This window comes from Euphorbia lathyris, chromosome 1 (assembly GCF_963576675.1).
Source record: "Euphorbia lathyris chromosome 1, ddEupLath1.1, whole genome shotgun sequence".
Lineage (NCBI taxonomy): Eukaryota > Viridiplantae > Streptophyta > Magnoliopsida > Malpighiales > Euphorbiaceae > Euphorbia > Euphorbia lathyris.
In genome coordinates, this window is record NC_088910.1 from 131,902,206 (window position 1) to 131,918,292 (window position 16,087).

Consider the following 16,087-nt stretch of genomic DNA (forward strand, 5'->3'; position numbering starts at 1 on the left):
TCATCCCATGCAAAAACTAAGCATATATTCCATACTGGGCGCCCCTTTCTCCCGTATGCTCATCCTTCACGTGCATGCACAAGCCCCCGGACCCCAAACACTGACCCCTGCCTCGAAAACGTGCACGCCATGGTGAAAAAAAAATTAAATAATTAAAAAATGCACGTTGCAAAAAAGTTTGGGCCCGCCTCGAAAACGTGCACGCCATGGTGAAAAAAAAATTAAATAATTAAAAAATGCACGTTGCAAAAAAGTTTGGGGGTGCAACACGAGGACTTCCGAAGAGGTCACCCATCTTAGTACTACTCTCGCCCAAGCACGTTTAACTTCGGAGTTCTGATGGGATCCGGTGCATTAGTGCTGGTATGATCGCACCCGTCATCCCATGCAAAAACTAAGCATATATTCCATACTGGGCGCCCCTTTCTCCCGTATGCTCATCCTTCACGTGCATGCACAAGCCCCCGGACCCCAAACACTGACCCCCGCCTCGAAAACATGCACGCCATGGTGAAAAAAAAAATTAAATAATTAAAAAATGCACGTTGCAAAAAAGTTTGGGGGTGCAACACGAGGACTTCCGAAGAGGTCACCCATCTTAGTACTACTCTCGCCCAAGCACGTTTTACTTCGGAGTTCTGATGGGATCCGGTGCATTAGTGCTGGTATGATCGCACCCGTCATCCCATGCAAAAACTAAGCATATATTCCATACTGGGCGCCCCTTTCTCCCGTATGCTCATCCTTCACGTGCATGCACAAGCCCCCGGACCCCAAACACTGACCCCCGCCTCGAAAACATGCACGCCATGGTGAAAAAAAAAATTAAATAATTAAAAAATGCATGTTGCAAAAAAGTTTGGGGGTGCAACACGAGGACTTCCCAAGAGGTCAACCATCTTAGTACTACTCTCGCCCAAGCACGTTTAACTTCGGAGTTCTGATGGGATCCTGTGCATTAGTGCTGGTATGATCGCACCCGTCATCACATGCAAAAACTAAGCATATATTCCATACTGGGCGCCCCTTTCTCCCGTATGCTCATCCTTCACGTGCATGCACAAGCCCCCGGACCCCAAACACTGACCCCCGCCTCGAAAACGTGCACGCCATGGTGAAAAAAAATTAAATAATTAAAAAATGCACGTTGCAAAAAAGTTTGGGCCCGCCTCGAAAACGTGCACGCCATGGTGAAAAAAAAATTAAATAATTAAAAAATGCACGTTGCAAAAAAGTTTAGGGGTGCAACACGAGGACTTCCCAAGAGGTCACCCATCTTAGTACTACTCTCGCCCAAGCACGTTTAACTTCGGAGTTCTGATGGGATCCGGTGCATTAGTGCTGGTATGATGGCACCGGTCATCCCATGCAAAAACTAAGCATATATTCCATACTGGGCGCCCCTTTCTCCCGTATGCTCATCCTTCACGTGCATGCACAAGCCCCCGGACCCCAAACACTGACCCCCGCCTCGAAAACGTGCACGCCATGGTGAAAAAAAAATTAAATAATTAAAAAATGCACGTTGCAAAAAAGTTTGGGCCCGCCTCGAAAACGTGCACGCCATGGTGAAAAAAAATTAAATAATTAAAAAATGCACGTTGCAAAAAAGTTTGGGGGTGTAACACGAGGACTTCCGAAGAGGTCACCCATCTTAGTACTACTCTCGCCCAAGCACGTTTAACTTCGGGGTTCTGATGGGATCCGGTGCATTAGTGCTGGTATGATCGCACCCGTCAACCCATGCAAAAACTAAGCATATATTCCATACTGGGCGCCCCTTTCTCCCGTATGCTCATCCTTCACGTGCATGCACAAGCCCCCGGACCCCAAACACTGACCCCCGCCTCGAAAACGTGCACGCCATGGTGAAAAAAAAAATTAAATAATTAAAAAATGCACGTTGCAAAAAAGTTTGGGGGTGCAACACGAGGACTTCCCAAGAGGTCAACCATCTTAGTACTACTCTCGCCCAAGCACGTTTAACTTCGGAGTTCTGATGGGATCCGGTGCATTAGTGCTGGTATGATCGCACCCGTCATCACATGCAAAAACTAAGCATATATTCCATACTGGGCGCCCCTTTCTCCCGTATGCTCATCCTTCACGTGCATGCACAAGCCCCCGGACCCCAAACACTGACCCCCGCCTCGAAAACGTGCACGCCATGGTGAAAAAAAAAATTAAATAATTAAAAAATGCACGTTGCAAAAAAGTTTGGGCCCGCCTCGAAAACGTGCACGCCATGGTGAAAAAAAAATTAAATAATTAAAAAATGCACGTTGCAAAAAAGTTTAGGGGTGCAACACGAGGACTTCCCAAGAGGTCACCCATCTTAGTACTACTCTCGCCCAAGCACGTTTAACTTCGGAGTTCTGATGGGATCCGGTGCATTAGTGCTGGTATGATCGCACCCGTCATCCCATGCAAAAACTAAGCATATATTCCATACTGGGCGCCCCTTTCTCCCGTATGCTCATCCTTCACGTGCATGCACAAGCCCCCGGACCCCAAACACTGACCCCCGCCTCGAAAACGTGCACGCCATGGTGAAAAAAAATTAAATAATTAAAAAATGCACGTTGCAAAAAAGTTTGGGCCCGGCTCGAAAACGTGCACGCCATGGTGAAAAAAAAATTAAATAATTAAAAAATGCACGTTGCAAAAAAGTTTAGGGGTGCAACACGAGGACTTCCCAAGAGGTCACCCATCTTAGTACTACTCTCGCCCAAGCACGTTTAACTTCGGAGTTCTGATGGGATCCGGTGCATTAGTGCTGGTATGATCACACCCATCATCCTATGCAAAAACTAAGCATATATTCCATACTGGGCGCCCCTTTCTCCCGTATGCTCATCCTTCACGTGCATGCACAAGCCCCCGGACCCCAAACACTGACCCCCGCCTCGAAAACGTGCACGCCATGGTGAAAAAAAAAATTAAATAATTAAAAAATGCACGTTGCAAAAAAGTTTAGGCCCGCCTCGAAAACGTGCACGCCATGGTGAAAAAAAAATTAAATAATTAAAAAATGCACGTTGCAAAAAAGTTTAGGGGTGCAACACAAGGACTTCCCAAGAGGTCACCCATCTTAGTACTACTCTCGCCCAAGCACGTTTAACTTCGGAGTTCTGATGGGATCCGGTGCATTAGTGCTGGTATGATCGCACCCGTCATCCCATGCAAAAACTAAGCATATATTCCATACTGGGCGCCCCTTTCTCCCGTATGCTCATCCTTCACGTTCATGCACAAGCCCCCGGACCCCAAACACTGACCCCCGCCTCGAAAACGTGCACGCCATGGTGAAAAAAAAATTAAATAATTAAAAAATGCACGTTGCAAAAAAGTTTGGGCCCGCCTCGAAAACGTGCACGCCATGGTGAAAAAAAAATTAAATAATTAAAAAATGCACGTTGCAAAAAAGTTTAGGGGTGCAACACGAGGACTTCCCAAGAGGTCACCCATCTTAGTACTACTCTCGCCCAAGCACGTTTAACTTCGGAGTTCTGATGGGATCCGGTGCATTAGTGCTGGTATGATCGCACCCGTCATCATATGCAAAAACTAAGCATATATTCCATACTGGGCGCCCCTTTCTCCCGTATGCTCATCCTTCACGTGCATGCACAAGCCCCCGGACCCCAAACACTGACCCCCGCCTCGAAAACGTGCACGCCATGGTGAAAAAAAATTAAATAATTAAAAAATGCACGTTGCAAAAAAGTTTGGGCCCGCCTCGAAAACGTGCACGCCATGGTGAAAAAAAAATTAAATAATTAAAAAATGCACGTTATAAAAAAGTTTAGGGGTGCAACACGAGGACTTCCCAAGAGGTCACCCATCTTAGTACTACTCTCGCCCAAGCACGTTTAACTTCGGAGTTCTGATGGGATCCGGTGCATTAGTGCTGGTATGATCGCACCCGTCATCCCATGCAAAAACTAAGCATATATTCCATACTGGGCGCCCCTTTCTCCCGTATGCTCATCCTTCACGTGCATGCACAAGCCCCTGGACCCCAAACACTGACCCCTGCCTCGAAAACGTGCACGCCATGGTGAAAAAAAAATTAAATAATTAAAAAATGCACGTTGCAAAAACGTTTGGGCCCGCCTCGAAAACGTGCACGCCATGGTGAAAAAAAAATTAAATAATTAAAAAATGCACGTTGCAAAAAAGTTTGGGGGTGCAACACGAGGACTTCCGAAGAGGTCACCCATCTTAGTACTACTCTCGCCCAAGCACGTTTAACTTCGGGGTTCTGATGGGATCCGGTGCATTAGTGCTGGTATGATCGCACCCGTCATCCCATGCAAAAACTAAGCATATATTCCATACTGGGCGCCCCTTTCTCCCGTATGCTCATCCTTCACGTGCATGCACAAGCCCCCGGACCCCAAACACTGACTCCCGCCTCGAAAACGTGCACGCCATGGTGAAAAAAAAATTAAATAATTAAAAAATGCACGTTGCAAAAAAGTTTGGGCCCGCCATGGTGAAAAAAAAATTAAATAATTAAAAAATGCACGTTGCAAAAAAGTTTAGGGGTGCAACACGAGGACTTCCCAAGAGGTCACCCATCTTAGTACCACTCTCGCCCAAGCACGTTTAACTTCGGAGTTCTGATGGGATCCGGTGCATTAGTGCTGGTATGATCGCACCCGTCATCCCATGCAAAAACTAAGCATATATTCCATACTGGGCGCCCCTTTCTCCCGTATGCTCATCCTTCACGTGCATGCACAAGCCCCCGGACCCCAAACACTGACCCCCGCCTCGAAAACGTGCACGCCATGGTGAAAAAAAAATTAAATAATTAAAAAATGCACGTTGCAAAAAAGTTTGGGCCCGCCTCGAAAACGTGCACGCCATGGTGAAAAAAAAATTAAATAATTAAAAAATGCACGTTGCAAAAAAGATTGGGGGTGCAACACGAGGACTTCCCAAGAGGTCACCCATCTTAGTACTACTCTCGCCCAAGCACGTTTAACTTCGGAGTTCTGATGGGATCCGGTGCATTAGTGCTGGTATGATCGCACCCGTCATCCCATGCAAAAACTAAGCATATATTCCATACTGGGCGCCCCTTTCTCCCGTATGCTCATCCTTCACGTGCATGCACAAGCCCCCGGACCCCAAACACTGACCCCCGCCTCGAAAACATGCACGCCATGGTGAAAAAAAAAATTAAATAATTAAAAAATGCACGTTGCAAAAAAGTTTGGGGGTGCAACACGAGGACTTCCCAAGAGGTCAACCATCTTAGTACTACTCTCGCCCAAGCACGTTTAACTTCGGAGTTCTGATGGGATCCGTTGCATTAGTGCTGGTATGATCGCACCCGTCATCACATGCAAAAACTAAGCATATATTCCATACTGGGCGCCCCTTTCTCCCGTATGCTCATCCTTCACGTGCATGCACAAGCCCCCGGACCCCAAACACTGACCCCCGCCTCGAAAACGTGCACGCCATGGTGAAAAAAAATTAAATAATTAAAAAATGCACGTTGCAAAAAAGTTTGGGCCCGCCTCGAAAACGTGCACGCCATGGTGAAAAAAAAATTAAATAATTAAAAAATGCACGTTATAAAAAAGTTTAGGGGTGCAACACGAGGACTTCCCAAGAGGTCACCCATCTTAGTACTACTCTCGCCCAAGCACGTTTAACTTCGGAGTTCTGATGGGATCCGGTGCATTAGTGCTGGTATGATCGCACCCGTCATCCCATGCAAAAACTAAGCATATATTCCATACTGGGCGCCCCTTTCTCCCGTATGCTCATCCTTCACGTGCATGCACAAGCCCCTGGACCCCAAACACTGACCCCTGCCTCGAAAACGTGCACGCCATGGTGAAAAAAAAATTAAATAATTAAAAAATGCACGTTGCAAAAACGTTTGGGCCCGCCTCGAAAACGTGCACGCCATGGTGAAAAAAAAATTAAATAATTAAAAAATGCACGTTGCAAAAAAGTTTGGGGGTGCAACACGAGGACTTCCGAAGAGGTCACCCATCTTAGTACTACTCTCGCCCAAGCACGTTTAACTTCGGGGTTCTGATGGGATCCGGTGCATTAGTGCTGGTATGATCGCACCCGTCATCCCATGCAAAAACTAAGCATATATTCCATACTGGGCGCCCCTTTCTCCCGTATGCTCATCCTTCACGTGCATGCACAAGCCCCCGGACCCCAAACACTGACTCCCGCCTCGAAAACGTGCACGCCATGGTGAAAAAAAAATTAAATAATTAAAAAATGCACGTTGCAAAAAAGTTTGGGCCCGCCATGGTGAAAAAAAAATTAAATAATTAAAAAATGCACGTTGCAAAAAAGTTTAGGGGTGCAACACGAGGACTTCCCAAGAGGTCACCCATCTTAGTACCACTCTCGCCCAAGCACGTTTAACTTCGGAGTTCTGATGGGATCCGGTGCATTAGTGCTGGTATGATCGCACCCGTCATCCCATGCAAAAACTAAGCATATATTCCATACTGGGCGCCCCTTTCTCCCGTATGCTCATCCTTCACGTGCATGCACAAGCCCCCGGACCCCAAACACTGACCCCCGCCTCGAAAACGTGCACGCCATGGTGAAAAAAAAATTAAATAATTAAAAAATGCACGTTGCAAAAAAGTTTGGGCCCGCCTCGAAAACGTGCACGCCATGGTGAAAAAAAAATTAAATAATTAAAAAATGCACGTTGCAAAAAAGATTGGGGGTGCAACACGAGGACTTCCCAAGAGGTCACCCATCTTAGTACTACTCTCGCCCAAGCACGTTTAACTTCGGAGTTCTGATGGGATCCGGTGCATTAGTGCTGGTATGATCGCACCCGTCATCCCATGCAAAAACTAAGCATATATTCCATACTGGGCGCCCCTTTCTCCCGTATGCTCATCCTTCACGTGCATGCACAAGCCCCCGGACCCCAAACACTGACCCCCGCCTCGAAAACATGCACGCCATGGTGAAAAAAAAAATTAAATAATTAAAAAATGCACGTTGCAAAAAAGTTTGGGGGTGCAACACGAGGACTTCCCAAGAGGTCAACCATCTTAGTACTACTCTCGCCCAAGCACGTTTAACTTCGGAGTTCTGATGGGATCCGTTGCATTAGTGCTGGTATGATCGCACCCGTCATCACATGCAAAAACTAAGCATATATTCCATACTGGGCGCCCCTTTCTCCCGTATGCTCATCCTTCACGTGCATGCACAAGCCCCCGGACCCCAAACACTGACCCCCGCCTCGAAAACGTGCACGCCATGGTGAAAAAAAAAATTAAATAATTAAAAAATGCACGTTGCAAAAAAGTTTGGGCCCGCCTCGAAAACGTGCACGCCATGGTGAAAAAAAAATTAAATAATTAAAAAATGCACGTTGCAAAAAAGTTTAGGGGTGCAACACGAGGACTTCCCAAGAGGTCACCCATCTTAGTACTACTCTCACCCAAGCACGTTTAACTTCGGAGTTCTGATGGGATCCGGTGCATTAGTGCTGGTATGATCGCACCCGTCATCCCATGCAAAAACTAAGCATATATTCCATACTGGGCGCCCCTTTCTCCCGTATGCTCATCCTTCACGTGCATGCACAAGCCCCCGGACCCCAAACACTGACCCCCGCCTCGAAAACGTGCACGCCATGGTGAAAAAAAATTAAATAATTAAAAAATGCACGTTGCAAAAAAGTTTGGGCCCGCCTCGAAAACGTGCACGCCATGGTGAAAAAAAAATTAAATAATTAAAAAATGCACGTTATAAAAAAGTTTAGGGGTGCAACACGAGGACTTCCCAAGAGGTCACCCATCTTAGTACTACTCTCGCCCAAGCACGTTTAACTTCGGAGTTCTGATGGGATCCGGTGCATTAGTGCTGGTATGATCGCACCCGTCATCCCATGCAAAAACTAAGCATATATTCCATACTGGGCGCCCCTTTCTCCCGTATGCTCATCCTTCACGTGCATGCACAAGCCCCTGGACCCCAAACACTGACCCCTGCCTCGAAAACGTGCAGGCCATGGTGAAAAAAAAATTAAATAATTAAAAAATGCACGTTGCAAAAACGTTTGGGCCCGCCTCGAAAACGTGCACGCCATGGTGAAAAAAAAATTAAATAATTAAAAAATGCACGTTGCAAAAAAGTTTGGGGGTGCAACACGAGGACTTCCGAAGAGGTCACCCATCTTAGTACTACTCTCGCCCAAGCACGTTTAACTTCGGGGTTCTGATGGGATCCGGTGCATTAGTGCTGGTATGATCGCACCCGTCATCCCATGCAAAAACTAAGCATATATTCCATACTGGGCGCCCCTTTCTCCCGTATGCTCATCCTTCACGTGCATGCACAAGCCCCCGGACCCCAAACACTGACTCCCGCCTCGAAAACGTGCACGCCATGGTGAAAAAAAAATTAAATAATTAAAAAATGCACGTTGCAAAAAAGTTTGGGCCCGCCATGGTGAAAAAAAAATTAAATAATTAAAAAATGCACGTTGCAAAAAAGTTTAGGGGTGCAACACGAGGACTTCCCAAGAGGTCACCCATCTTAGTACCACTCTCGCCCAAGCACGTTTAACTTCGGAGTTCTGATGGGATCCGGTGCATTAGTGCTGGTATGATCGCACCCGTCATCCCATGCAAAAACTAAGCATATATTCCATACTGGGCGCCCCTTTCTCCCGTATGCTCATCCTTCACGTGCATGCACAAGCCCCCGGACCCCAAACACTGACCCCCGCCTCGAAAACGTGCACGCCATGGTGAAAAAAAAATTAAATAATTAAAAAATGCACGTTGCAAAAAAGTTTGGGCCCGCCTCGAAAACGTGCACGCCATGGTGAAAAAAAAATTAAATAATTAAAAAATGCACGTTGCAAAAAAGATTGGGGGTGCAACACGAGGACTTCCCAAGAGGTCACCCATCTTAGTACTACTCTCGCCCAAGCACGTTTAACTTCGGAGTTCTGATGGGATCCGGTGCATTAGTGCTGGTATGATCGCACCCGTCATCCCATGCAAAAACTAAGCATATATTCCATACTGGGCGCCCCTTTCTCCCGTATGCTCATCCTTCACGTGCATGCACAAGCCCCCGGACCCCAAACACTGACCCCCGCCTCGAAAACATGCACGCCATGGTGAAAAAAAAAATTAAATAATTAAAAAATGCACGTTGCAAAAAAGTTTGGGGGTGCAACACGAGGACTTCCCAAGAGGTCAACCATCTTAGTACTACTCTCGCCCAAGCACGTTTAACTTCGGAGTTCTGATGGGATCCGTTGCATTAGTGCTGGTATGATCGCACCCGTCATCACATGCAAAAACTAAGCATATATTCCATACTGGGCGCCCCTTTCTCCCGTATGCTCATCCTTCACGTGCATGCACAAGCCCCCGGACCCCAAACACTGACCCCCGCCTCGAAAACGTGCACGCCATGGTGAAAAAAAAAATTAAATAATTAAAAAATGCACGTTGCAAAAAAGTTTGGGCCCGCCTCGAAAACGTGCACGCCATGGTGAAAAAAAAATTAAATAATTAAAAAATGCACGTTGCAAAAAAGTTTAGGGGTGCAACACGAGGACTTCCCAAGAGGTCACCCATCTTAGTACTACTCTCACCCAAGCACGTTTAACTTCGGAGTTCTGATGGGATCCGGTGCATTAGTGCTGGTATGATCGCACCCGTCATCCCATGCAAAAACTAAGCATATATTCCATACTGGGCGCCCCTTTCTCCCGTATGCTCATCCTTCACGTGCATGCACAAGCCCCCGGACCCCAAACACTGACCCCCGCCTCGAAAACGTGCACGCCATGGTGAAAAAAAAATTAAATAATTAAAAAATGCACGTTGCAAAAAAGTTTGGGCCCGCCTCGAAAACGTGCACGCCATGGTGAAAAAAAAATTAAATAATTAAAAAATGCACGTTGCAAAAAAGTTTAGGGGTGCAACACGAGGACTTCCCAAGAGGTCACCCATCTTAGTACTACTCTCGCCCAAGCACGTTTAACTTCGGAGTTCTGATGGGATCCGGTGCATTAGTGCTGGTATGATCGCACCCGTCATCCCATGCAAAAACTAAGCATATATTCCATACTGGGCGCCCCTTTCTCCCGTATGCTCATCCTTCACGTGCATGCACAAGCCCCCGGACCCCAAACACTGACCCCCGCCTCGAAAACGTGCACGCCATGGTGAAAAAAAAATTAAATAATTAAAAAATGCACGTTGCAAAAAAGTTTGGGCCCGCCTCGAAAACGTGCACGCCATGGTGAAAAAAAAATTAAATAATTAAAAAATGCACGTTGCAAAAAAGTTTGGAGGTGCAACACGAGGACTTCCCAAGAGGTCACCCATCTTAGTACTACTCTCGCCCAAGCACGTTTAACTTCGGAGTTCTGATGGGATCCGGTGCATTAGTGCTGGTATGATCGCACCCGTCATCCCATGCAAAAACTAAGCATATATTCCATACTGGGCGCCCCTTTCTCCCGTATGCTCATCCTTCACGTGCATGCACAAGCCCCCGGACCCCAAACACTGACCCCCGCCTCGAAAACGTGCACGCCATGGTGAAAAAAAAATTAAATAATTAAAAAATGCACGTTGCAAAAAAGTTTAGGGGTGCAACACGAGGACTTCCCAAGAGGTCACCCATCTTAGTACTACTCTCGCCCAAGCACGTTTCACTTCGGAGTTCTGATGGGATCCGGTGCATTAGTGCTGGTATGATCGCACCCGTCATCCCATGCAAAAACTAAGCATATATTCCATACTGGGCGCCCCTTTCTCCCGTATGCTCATCCTTCACGTGCATGCACAAGCCCCCGGACCCCAAACACTGACCCCCGCCTCGAAAACGTGCACGCCATGGTGAAAAAAAAATTAAATAATTAAAAAATGCACGTTGCAAAAAAGTTTGGGCCCGCCTTGAAAACGTGCACGCCATGGTGAAAAAAAAATTAAATAATTAAAAAATGCACGTTGCAAAAAAATTTGGGGGTGCAACACGAGGACTTCCCAAGAGGTCACCCATCTTAGTACTACTCTCGCCCAAGCACGTTTATCTTCGGAGTTCTGATGGGATCCGGTGCATTAGTGCTGGTATGATCGCACCCGTCATCCCATGCAAAAACTAAGCATATATTCCATACTGGGCGCCCCTTTCTCCCGTATGCTCATCCTTCACGTGCATGCACAAGCCCTCGGACCCCAAACACTGACCCCCGCCTCGAAAACATGCACGCCATGGTGAAAAAAAAATTAAATAATTAAAAAATGCACGTTGCAAAAAAGTTTGGGGGTGCAACACGAGGACTTCCCAAGAGGTCAACCATCTTAGTACTACTCTCGCCCAAGCACGTTTAACTTCGGAGTTCTGATGGGATCCGGTGCATTAGTGCTGGTATGATCGCAGCCGTCATCACATGCAAAAACTAAGCATATATTCCATACTGGGCGCCCCTTTCTCCCGTATGCTCATCCTTCACGTGCATGCACAAGCCCCCGGACCCCAAACACTGACCCCCGCCTCGAAAACGTGCACGCCATGGTGAAAAAAAATTAAATAATTAAAAAATGCACGTTGCAAAAAAGTTTGGGCCCGCCTCGAAAACGTGCACGCCATGGTGAAAAAAAAATTAAATAATTAAAAAATGCACGTTATAAAAAAGTTTAGGGGTGCAACACGAGGACTTCCCAAGAGGTCACCCATCTTAGTACTACTCTCGCCCAAGCACGTTTAACTTCGGAGTTCTGATGGGATCCGGTGCATTAGTGCTGGTATGATCGCACCCGTCATCCCATGCAAAAACTAAGCATATATTCCATACTGGGCGCCCCTTTCTCTCGTATGCTCATCCTTCACGTGCATGCACAAGCCCTCGGACCCCAAACACTGACCCCCGCCTCGAAAACGTGCACGCCATGGTGAAAAAAAATTAAATAATTAAAAAATGCACGTTGCAAAAAAGTTTGGGGGTGCAACACGAGGACTTCCCAAGAGGTCACCCATCTTAGTACTACTCTCGCCCAAGCACGTTTAACTTCGGAGTTCTGATGGGATCCGGTGCATTAGTGCTGGTATGATCGCACCCGTCATCCCATGCAAAAACTAAGCATATATTCCATACTGGGCGCCCCTTTCTCTCGTATGCTCATCCTTCACGTGCATGCACAAGCCCCCGGACCCCAAACACTGACCCCCGCCTCGAAAACGTGCACGCCATGGTGAAAAAAAATTAAATAATTAAAAAATGCACGTTGCAAAAAAGTTTGGGGGTGCAACACGAGGACTTCCCAAGAGGTCACCCATCTTAGTACTACTCTCGCCCAAGCACGTTTCACTTCGGAGTTCTGATGGGATCCGGTGCATTAGTGCTGGTATGATCGCACCCGTCATCACATGCAAAAACTAAGCATATATTCCATACTGGGCGCCCCTTTCTCCCGTATGCTCATCCTTCACGTGCATGCACAAGCCCCCGGACCCCAAACACTGACCCCCGCCTCGAAAACGTGCACGCCATGGTGAAAAAAAATTAAATAATTAAAAAATGCACGTTGCAAAAAAGTTTGGGCCCGCCTCGAAAACGTGCACGCCATGGTGAAAAAAAAATTAAATAATTAAAAAATGCACGTTATAAAAAAGTTTAGGGGTGCAACACGAGGACTTCCCAAGAGGTCACCCATCTTAGTACTACTCTCGCCCAAGCACGTTTAACTTCGGAGTTCTGATGGGATCCGGTGCATTAGTGCTGGTATGATCGCACCCGTCATCACATGCAAAAACTAAGCATATATTCCATACTGGGCGCCCCTTTCTCCCCTATGCTCATCCTTCACGTGCATGCACAAGCCCCCGGACCCCAAACACTGACCCCCGCCTCGAAAACGTGCACGCCATGGTGAAAAAAAATTAAATAATTAAAAAATGCACGTTGCAAAAAAGTTTGGGCCCGCCTCGAAAACGTGGACGCCATGGTGAAAAAAAAATTAAATAATTAAAAAATGCACGTTATAAAAAAGTTTAGGGGTGCAACACGAGGACTTCCCAAGAGGTCACCCATCTTAGTACTACTCTCGCCCAACCACGTTTAACTTCGGAGTTCTGATGGGATCCGGTGCATTAGTGCTGGTATGATCGCACCCGTCATCCCATGCAAAAACTAAGCATATATTCCATACTGGGCGCCCCTTTCTCCCGTATGCTCATCCTTCACGTGCATGCACAAGCCCCCGGACCCCAAACACTGACCCCTGCCTCGAAAACGTGCACGCCATGGTGAAAAAAAAATTAAATAATTAAAAAATGCACGTTGCAAAAAAGTTTGGGCCCGCCTCGAAAACGTGCACGCCATGGTGAAAAAAAAATTAAATAATTAAAAAATGCACGTTGCAAAAAAGTTTAGGGGTGCAACACGAGGACTTCCCAAGAGGTCACCCATCTTAGTACTACTCTCGCCCAAGCACGTTTAACTTCGGAGTTCTGATGGGATCCGGTGCATTAGTGCTGGTATGATCGCACCCGTCATCCCATGCAAAAACTAAGCATATATTCCATACTGGGCGCCCCTTTCTCCCGTATGCTCATCCTTCACGTGCATGCACAAGCCCCCGGACCCCAAACACTGACCCCTGCCTCGAAAACGTGCACGCCATGGTGAAAAAAAAATTAAATAATTAAAAAATGCACGTTGCAAAAAAGTTTGGGCCCGCCTCGAAAACGTGCACGCCATGGTGAAAAAAAAATTAAATAATTAAAAAATGCACGTTGCAAAAAAGTTTGGGGGTGCAACACGAGGACTTCCGAAGAGGTCACCCATCTTAGTACTACTCTCGCCCAAGCACGTTTAACTTCGGAGTTCTGATGGGATCCGGTGCATTAGTGCTGGTATGATCGCACCCGTCATCCCATGCAAAAACTAAGCATATATTCCATACTGGGCGTCCCTTTCTCCCGTATGCTCATCCTTCACGTGCATGCACAAGCCCCCGGACCCCAAACACTGACCCCCGCCTCGAAAACATGCACGCCATGGTGAAAAAAAAAATTAAATAATTATAAAATGCACGTTGCAAAAAAGTTTGGGGGTGCAACATGAGGACTTCCGAAGAGGTCACCCATCTTAGTACTACTCTCGCCCAAGCACGTTTAACTTCGGAGTTCTGATGGGATCCGGTGCATTAGTGCTGGTATGATCGCACCTGTCATCCCATGCAAAAACTAAGCATATATTCCATACTGGGCGCCCCTTTCTCCCGTATGCTCATCCTTCACGTGCATGCACAAGCCCCCGGACCCCAAACACTGACCCCCGCCTCGAAAACATGCACGCCATGGTGAAAAAAAAAATTAAATAATTAAAAAATGCACGTTGCAAAAAAGTTTGGGGGTGCAACACGAGGACTTCCCAAGAGGTCAACCATCTTAGTACTACTCTCGCCCAAGCACGTTTAACTTCGGAGTTCTGATGGGATCCGGTGCATTAGTGCTGGTATGATCGCACCCGTCATCACATGCAAAAACTAAGCATATATTCCATACTGGGCGCCCCTTTCTCCCGTATGCTCATCCTTCACGTGCATGCACAAGCCCCCGGACCCCAAACACTGACCCCCGCCTCGAAAACGTGCACGCCATGGTGAAAAAAAATTAAATAATTAAAAAATGCACGTTGCAAAAAAGTTTGGGCCCGCCTCGAAAACGTGCACGCCATGGTGAAAAAAAATTAAATAATTAAAAAATGCACGTTGCAAAAAAGTTTAGGGGTGCAACACGAGGACTTCCCAAGAGGTCACCCATCTTAGTACTACTCTCGCCCAAGCACGTTTAACTTCGGAGTTCTGATGGGATCCGGTGCATTAGTGCTGGTATGATCGCACCCGTCATCCCATGCAAAAACTAAGCATATATTCCATACTGGGCGCCCCTTTCTCCCGTATGCTCATCCTTCACGTGCATGCACAAGCCCCCGGACCCCAAACACTGACCCCCGCCTCGAAAACGTGCACGCCATGGTGAAAAAAAAATTAAATAATTAAAAAATGCACGTTGCAAAAAAGTTTGGGCCCGCCTCGAAAACGTGCACGCCATGGTGAAAAAAAAATTAAATAATTAAAAAATGCACGTTGCAAAAAAGTTTGGGGGTGCAACACGAGGACTTCCGAAGAGGTCACCCATCTTAGTACTACTCTCGCCCAAGCACGTTTAACTTCGGGGTTCTGATGGGATCCGGTGCATTAGTGCTGGTATGATCGCACCCGTCATCCCATGCAAAAACTAAGCATATATTCCATACTGGGCGCCCCTTTCTCCCGTATGCTCATCCTTCACGTGCATGCACAAGCCCCCGGACCCCAAACACTGACCCCCGCCTCGAAAACGTGCACGCCATGGTGAAAAAAAAATTAAATAATTAAAAAATGCACGTTGCAAAAAAGTTTAGGGGTGCAACACGAGGACTTCCCAAGAGGTCACCCATCTTAGTACTACTCTCGCCCAACCACGTTTAACTTCGGAGTTCTGATGGGATCCGGTGCATTAGTGCTGGTATGATCGCACCCGTCATCCCATGCAAAAACTAAGCATATATTCCATACTGGGCGCCCCTTTCTCCCGTATGCTCATCCTTCACGTGCATGCACAAGCCCCCGGACCCCAAACACTGACCCCTGCCTCGAAAACGTGCACGCCATGGTGAAAAAAAAATTAAATAATTAAAAAATGCACGTTGCAAAAAAGTTTGGGCCCGCCTCGAAAACGTGCACGCCATGGTGAAAAAAAAATTAAATAATTAAAAAATGCACGTTGCAAAAAAGTTTAGGGGTGCAACACGAGGACTTCCCAAGAGGTCACCCATCTTAGTACTACTCTCGCCCAAGCACGTTTAACTTCGGAGTTCTGATGGGATCCGGTGCATTAGTGCTGGTATGATCGCACCCGTCATCCCATGCAAAAACTAAGCATATATTCCATACTGGGCGCCCCTTTCTCCCGTATGCTCATCCTTCACGTGCATGCACAAGCCCCCGGACCCCAAACACTGACCCCTGCCTCGAAAACGTGCACGCCA

The 16,087-nt window shown here is 46.9% G+C and overlaps 45 non-coding genes across 45 annotated transcripts; all 45 read right to left on the bottom strand.

Annotated features, from left to right (window-relative positions):
- Positions 1 to 258: 258 nt before the first annotated feature.
- LOC136213045 (5S ribosomal RNA) lies at positions 259 to 377 on the bottom strand. The gene has a single exon (XR_010680177.1). It is a non-coding gene; the product is annotated as a 5S ribosomal RNA (ribosomal RNA).
- A 183-nt stretch (positions 378 to 560) lies between these two features.
- On the bottom strand, positions 561 to 679 carry LOC136214241 (5S ribosomal RNA). The gene has a single exon (XR_010681337.1). It is a non-coding gene; the product is annotated as a 5S ribosomal RNA (ribosomal RNA).
- Positions 680 to 862: 183 nt separating this feature from the next.
- LOC136214761 (5S ribosomal RNA) lies at positions 863 to 981 on the bottom strand. The gene has a single exon (XR_010681834.1). It is a non-coding gene; the product is annotated as a 5S ribosomal RNA (ribosomal RNA).
- Positions 982 to 1,239: 258 nt separating this feature from the next.
- Positions 1,240 to 1,358, bottom strand: LOC136215109 (5S ribosomal RNA). Its single transcript, XR_010682160.1, has one exon. It is a non-coding gene; the product is annotated as a 5S ribosomal RNA (ribosomal RNA).
- Positions 1,359 to 1,616: 258 nt separating this feature from the next.
- LOC136215548 (5S ribosomal RNA) lies at positions 1,617 to 1,735 on the bottom strand. Its single transcript, XR_010682587.1, has one exon. It is a non-coding gene; the product is annotated as a 5S ribosomal RNA (ribosomal RNA).
- Positions 1,736 to 1,918: 183 nt separating this feature from the next.
- LOC136212657 (5S ribosomal RNA) lies at positions 1,919 to 2,037 on the bottom strand. Its single transcript, XR_010679803.1, has one exon. It is a non-coding gene; the product is annotated as a 5S ribosomal RNA (ribosomal RNA).
- Positions 2,038 to 2,297: 260 nt separating this feature from the next.
- Positions 2,298 to 2,416, bottom strand: LOC136213108 (5S ribosomal RNA). The gene has a single exon (XR_010680239.1). It is a non-coding gene; the product is annotated as a 5S ribosomal RNA (ribosomal RNA).
- A 258-nt stretch (positions 2,417 to 2,674) lies between these two features.
- On the bottom strand, positions 2,675 to 2,793 carry LOC136211955 (5S ribosomal RNA). Its single transcript, XR_010679137.1, has one exon. It is a non-coding gene; the product is annotated as a 5S ribosomal RNA (ribosomal RNA).
- Positions 2,794 to 3,053: 260 nt separating this feature from the next.
- On the bottom strand, positions 3,054 to 3,172 carry LOC136211992 (5S ribosomal RNA). The gene has a single exon (XR_010679172.1). It is a non-coding gene; the product is annotated as a 5S ribosomal RNA (ribosomal RNA).
- Positions 3,173 to 3,431: 259 nt separating this feature from the next.
- On the bottom strand, positions 3,432 to 3,550 carry LOC136213122 (5S ribosomal RNA). The gene has a single exon (XR_010680251.1). It is a non-coding gene; the product is annotated as a 5S ribosomal RNA (ribosomal RNA).
- A 258-nt stretch (positions 3,551 to 3,808) lies between these two features.
- LOC136213134 (5S ribosomal RNA) lies at positions 3,809 to 3,927 on the bottom strand. Its single transcript, XR_010680262.1, has one exon. It is a non-coding gene; the product is annotated as a 5S ribosomal RNA (ribosomal RNA).
- A 259-nt stretch (positions 3,928 to 4,186) lies between these two features.
- Positions 4,187 to 4,305, bottom strand: LOC136214978 (5S ribosomal RNA). Its single transcript, XR_010682038.1, has one exon. It is a non-coding gene; the product is annotated as a 5S ribosomal RNA (ribosomal RNA).
- Positions 4,306 to 4,547: 242 nt separating this feature from the next.
- Positions 4,548 to 4,666, bottom strand: LOC136212482 (5S ribosomal RNA). The gene has a single exon (XR_010679636.1). It is a non-coding gene; the product is annotated as a 5S ribosomal RNA (ribosomal RNA).
- Positions 4,667 to 4,925: 259 nt separating this feature from the next.
- On the bottom strand, positions 4,926 to 5,044 carry LOC136213146 (5S ribosomal RNA). Its single transcript, XR_010680273.1, has one exon. It is a non-coding gene; the product is annotated as a 5S ribosomal RNA (ribosomal RNA).
- A 183-nt stretch (positions 5,045 to 5,227) lies between these two features.
- LOC136214731 (5S ribosomal RNA) lies at positions 5,228 to 5,346 on the bottom strand. The gene has a single exon (XR_010681806.1). It is a non-coding gene; the product is annotated as a 5S ribosomal RNA (ribosomal RNA).
- A 258-nt stretch (positions 5,347 to 5,604) lies between these two features.
- LOC136213157 (5S ribosomal RNA) lies at positions 5,605 to 5,723 on the bottom strand. The gene has a single exon (XR_010680284.1). It is a non-coding gene; the product is annotated as a 5S ribosomal RNA (ribosomal RNA).
- Positions 5,724 to 5,982: 259 nt separating this feature from the next.
- Positions 5,983 to 6,101, bottom strand: LOC136214980 (5S ribosomal RNA). The gene has a single exon (XR_010682039.1). It is a non-coding gene; the product is annotated as a 5S ribosomal RNA (ribosomal RNA).
- Positions 6,102 to 6,343: 242 nt separating this feature from the next.
- LOC136212484 (5S ribosomal RNA) lies at positions 6,344 to 6,462 on the bottom strand. The gene has a single exon (XR_010679638.1). It is a non-coding gene; the product is annotated as a 5S ribosomal RNA (ribosomal RNA).
- A 259-nt stretch (positions 6,463 to 6,721) lies between these two features.
- On the bottom strand, positions 6,722 to 6,840 carry LOC136213168 (5S ribosomal RNA). Its single transcript, XR_010680295.1, has one exon. It is a non-coding gene; the product is annotated as a 5S ribosomal RNA (ribosomal RNA).
- A 183-nt stretch (positions 6,841 to 7,023) lies between these two features.
- LOC136214734 (5S ribosomal RNA) lies at positions 7,024 to 7,142 on the bottom strand. Its single transcript, XR_010681808.1, has one exon. It is a non-coding gene; the product is annotated as a 5S ribosomal RNA (ribosomal RNA).
- A 260-nt stretch (positions 7,143 to 7,402) lies between these two features.
- LOC136213172 (5S ribosomal RNA) lies at positions 7,403 to 7,521 on the bottom strand. The gene has a single exon (XR_010680298.1). It is a non-coding gene; the product is annotated as a 5S ribosomal RNA (ribosomal RNA).
- A 258-nt stretch (positions 7,522 to 7,779) lies between these two features.
- On the bottom strand, positions 7,780 to 7,898 carry LOC136213180 (5S ribosomal RNA). The gene has a single exon (XR_010680307.1). It is a non-coding gene; the product is annotated as a 5S ribosomal RNA (ribosomal RNA).
- A 259-nt stretch (positions 7,899 to 8,157) lies between these two features.
- On the bottom strand, positions 8,158 to 8,276 carry LOC136214981 (5S ribosomal RNA). The gene has a single exon (XR_010682040.1). It is a non-coding gene; the product is annotated as a 5S ribosomal RNA (ribosomal RNA).
- Positions 8,277 to 8,518: 242 nt separating this feature from the next.
- Positions 8,519 to 8,637, bottom strand: LOC136212486 (5S ribosomal RNA). The gene has a single exon (XR_010679639.1). It is a non-coding gene; the product is annotated as a 5S ribosomal RNA (ribosomal RNA).
- A 259-nt stretch (positions 8,638 to 8,896) lies between these two features.
- On the bottom strand, positions 8,897 to 9,015 carry LOC136213192 (5S ribosomal RNA). Its single transcript, XR_010680318.1, has one exon. It is a non-coding gene; the product is annotated as a 5S ribosomal RNA (ribosomal RNA).
- Positions 9,016 to 9,198: 183 nt separating this feature from the next.
- LOC136214735 (5S ribosomal RNA) lies at positions 9,199 to 9,317 on the bottom strand. The gene has a single exon (XR_010681809.1). It is a non-coding gene; the product is annotated as a 5S ribosomal RNA (ribosomal RNA).
- A 260-nt stretch (positions 9,318 to 9,577) lies between these two features.
- On the bottom strand, positions 9,578 to 9,696 carry LOC136213173 (5S ribosomal RNA). Its single transcript, XR_010680299.1, has one exon. It is a non-coding gene; the product is annotated as a 5S ribosomal RNA (ribosomal RNA).
- Positions 9,697 to 9,955: 259 nt separating this feature from the next.
- LOC136213204 (5S ribosomal RNA) lies at positions 9,956 to 10,074 on the bottom strand. Its single transcript, XR_010680329.1, has one exon. It is a non-coding gene; the product is annotated as a 5S ribosomal RNA (ribosomal RNA).
- Positions 10,075 to 10,333: 259 nt separating this feature from the next.
- Positions 10,334 to 10,452, bottom strand: LOC136212026 (5S ribosomal RNA). The gene has a single exon (XR_010679205.1). It is a non-coding gene; the product is annotated as a 5S ribosomal RNA (ribosomal RNA).
- A 182-nt stretch (positions 10,453 to 10,634) lies between these two features.
- Positions 10,635 to 10,753, bottom strand: LOC136212040 (5S ribosomal RNA). The gene has a single exon (XR_010679218.1). It is a non-coding gene; the product is annotated as a 5S ribosomal RNA (ribosomal RNA).
- A 259-nt stretch (positions 10,754 to 11,012) lies between these two features.
- LOC136212900 (5S ribosomal RNA) lies at positions 11,013 to 11,131 on the bottom strand. The gene has a single exon (XR_010680040.1). It is a non-coding gene; the product is annotated as a 5S ribosomal RNA (ribosomal RNA).
- A 182-nt stretch (positions 11,132 to 11,313) lies between these two features.
- Positions 11,314 to 11,432, bottom strand: LOC136214629 (5S ribosomal RNA). The gene has a single exon (XR_010681710.1). It is a non-coding gene; the product is annotated as a 5S ribosomal RNA (ribosomal RNA).
- Positions 11,433 to 11,690: 258 nt separating this feature from the next.
- On the bottom strand, positions 11,691 to 11,809 carry LOC136213216 (5S ribosomal RNA). Its single transcript, XR_010680340.1, has one exon. It is a non-coding gene; the product is annotated as a 5S ribosomal RNA (ribosomal RNA).
- A 181-nt stretch (positions 11,810 to 11,990) lies between these two features.
- LOC136213227 (5S ribosomal RNA) lies at positions 11,991 to 12,109 on the bottom strand. The gene has a single exon (XR_010680351.1). It is a non-coding gene; the product is annotated as a 5S ribosomal RNA (ribosomal RNA).
- Positions 12,110 to 12,290: 181 nt separating this feature from the next.
- Positions 12,291 to 12,409, bottom strand: LOC136212042 (5S ribosomal RNA). Its single transcript, XR_010679220.1, has one exon. It is a non-coding gene; the product is annotated as a 5S ribosomal RNA (ribosomal RNA).
- Positions 12,410 to 12,667: 258 nt separating this feature from the next.
- On the bottom strand, positions 12,668 to 12,786 carry LOC136213239 (5S ribosomal RNA). The gene has a single exon (XR_010680363.1). It is a non-coding gene; the product is annotated as a 5S ribosomal RNA (ribosomal RNA).
- Positions 12,787 to 13,044: 258 nt separating this feature from the next.
- LOC136214424 (5S ribosomal RNA) lies at positions 13,045 to 13,163 on the bottom strand. Its single transcript, XR_010681510.1, has one exon. It is a non-coding gene; the product is annotated as a 5S ribosomal RNA (ribosomal RNA).
- Positions 13,164 to 13,422: 259 nt separating this feature from the next.
- On the bottom strand, positions 13,423 to 13,541 carry LOC136213251 (5S ribosomal RNA). The gene has a single exon (XR_010680374.1). It is a non-coding gene; the product is annotated as a 5S ribosomal RNA (ribosomal RNA).
- Positions 13,542 to 13,800: 259 nt separating this feature from the next.
- Positions 13,801 to 13,919, bottom strand: LOC136213046 (5S ribosomal RNA). The gene has a single exon (XR_010680178.1). It is a non-coding gene; the product is annotated as a 5S ribosomal RNA (ribosomal RNA).
- Positions 13,920 to 14,102: 183 nt separating this feature from the next.
- On the bottom strand, positions 14,103 to 14,221 carry LOC136215430 (5S ribosomal RNA). Its single transcript, XR_010682471.1, has one exon. It is a non-coding gene; the product is annotated as a 5S ribosomal RNA (ribosomal RNA).
- Positions 14,222 to 14,404: 183 nt separating this feature from the next.
- LOC136212658 (5S ribosomal RNA) lies at positions 14,405 to 14,523 on the bottom strand. The gene has a single exon (XR_010679804.1). It is a non-coding gene; the product is annotated as a 5S ribosomal RNA (ribosomal RNA).
- Positions 14,524 to 14,780: 257 nt separating this feature from the next.
- LOC136213263 (5S ribosomal RNA) lies at positions 14,781 to 14,899 on the bottom strand. The gene has a single exon (XR_010680385.1). It is a non-coding gene; the product is annotated as a 5S ribosomal RNA (ribosomal RNA).
- Positions 14,900 to 15,158: 259 nt separating this feature from the next.
- Positions 15,159 to 15,277, bottom strand: LOC136214983 (5S ribosomal RNA). The gene has a single exon (XR_010682042.1). It is a non-coding gene; the product is annotated as a 5S ribosomal RNA (ribosomal RNA).
- A 182-nt stretch (positions 15,278 to 15,459) lies between these two features.
- Positions 15,460 to 15,578, bottom strand: LOC136214425 (5S ribosomal RNA). Its single transcript, XR_010681511.1, has one exon. It is a non-coding gene; the product is annotated as a 5S ribosomal RNA (ribosomal RNA).
- A 259-nt stretch (positions 15,579 to 15,837) lies between these two features.
- On the bottom strand, positions 15,838 to 15,956 carry LOC136213275 (5S ribosomal RNA). Its single transcript, XR_010680396.1, has one exon. It is a non-coding gene; the product is annotated as a 5S ribosomal RNA (ribosomal RNA).
- Positions 15,957 to 16,087: the final 131 nt, after the last annotated feature.